At 48.2% G+C, this 1,060-nt stretch overlaps 2 non-coding genes across 2 annotated transcripts; both read right to left on the minus strand.

Moving 5' to 3' along the window:
- Positions 1–327: 327 nt before the first annotated feature.
- On the minus strand, positions 328–400 carry Pmar_PMAR008999. The gene has a single exon. It is a non-coding gene; the product is annotated as a tRNA-Met (tRNA).
- An 87-nt stretch (positions 401–487) lies between these two features.
- Positions 488–559, minus strand: Pmar_PMAR009000. The gene has a single exon. It is a non-coding gene; the product is annotated as a tRNA-Gly (tRNA).
- Positions 560–1,060: the final 501 nt, after the last annotated feature.

Below are 1,060 nucleotides of genomic sequence, written 5' to 3' on the forward strand. Positions count from 1 at the left end.
ACACGCTATCCACTGCACCAAACTGCTCACGTTCAAACACTTTCGGTATCCCATCGACGTGTTAGGCGTAACTACTCCTGAGGAATGGTTAATGATGCTAAGCAGAGTTAATCGGTTATCGAGGAGTAACTCCTCGATAACGGACAGATAACTTTTCTTTGGACGGACACGCTTTATCAACGCTGTTCCTTCATGAACTTGCACGATGGGGTCAATCACGTGGAATGGTACGATAACGCCGACTCTGTTTAGTGAAAATTTATGATCTATGCAGTCGATAAGCTGCACCTTTGAGTTTGGTAATCATCTCGAGTGTATTATGATAAATAGCAGCTCCTTGTTTCGATCAAGGGACCTTTGGGTTATGAGCCCAACACGCTATCCACTGCGCCAAGCTGCTCATGCGTACAAACTCCTGTATCGCCCTGACGTGCTGAGCATAACTATTCTGCGATAGCCTAGAGACCCTTCTCTCGTTGATACGGACTGCACCGCCCGGGAATCGAACCAGGACCATCTGCTTGGAAGGCAGATATCCTAACCATTAGACTAGCGGTGCATATCACTCATATAGTGATTGAGTATTCCTGTGATACTTGAAGAGGGACATCTGAATCCCTTCTCGGACGTACCGTCGTCAACCATCCCGCGGCCAAGAGTCTGATTAGGTCTTAAACGCGTACCTGAGATCGCGAACTGCTACTATATCTCTCCCATGGTAGGCCGCATTCTATCTCGGTTGATAACTCCAACTGCTGAAGTTCTCATCGCATACTACAGCTAGCTCGGCACAAGCTGCACAACTTTTTCGTGACATCGAAGTTCCTGCTTGCAAGCACATTTTGAAACCGCATGCGGCGGCTCGTGAATTTGGGCGGTTGTTTCATCTCCGCAACGCGTTCTGCGGTACCGGGCGGTCATTCATCATTCCTGCAAGGAGTTCTGCTCTAGGTGAATAGCTCTTTTCTATGCATGGACAACGCTTTATTAATGTTGTTTTTCCCCTGAACTGGCACGGTTGGGCCAACCGCACGGAATGGTACGAAAACACCGACTCTGT

Source organism: Perkinsus marinus (assembly GCF_000006405.1).
Source record: "Perkinsus marinus ATCC 50983 genomic scaffold scf_1104296976228, whole genome shotgun sequence".
Taxonomy (NCBI): domain Eukaryota; phylum Perkinsozoa; order Perkinsida; family Perkinsidae; genus Perkinsus; species Perkinsus marinus.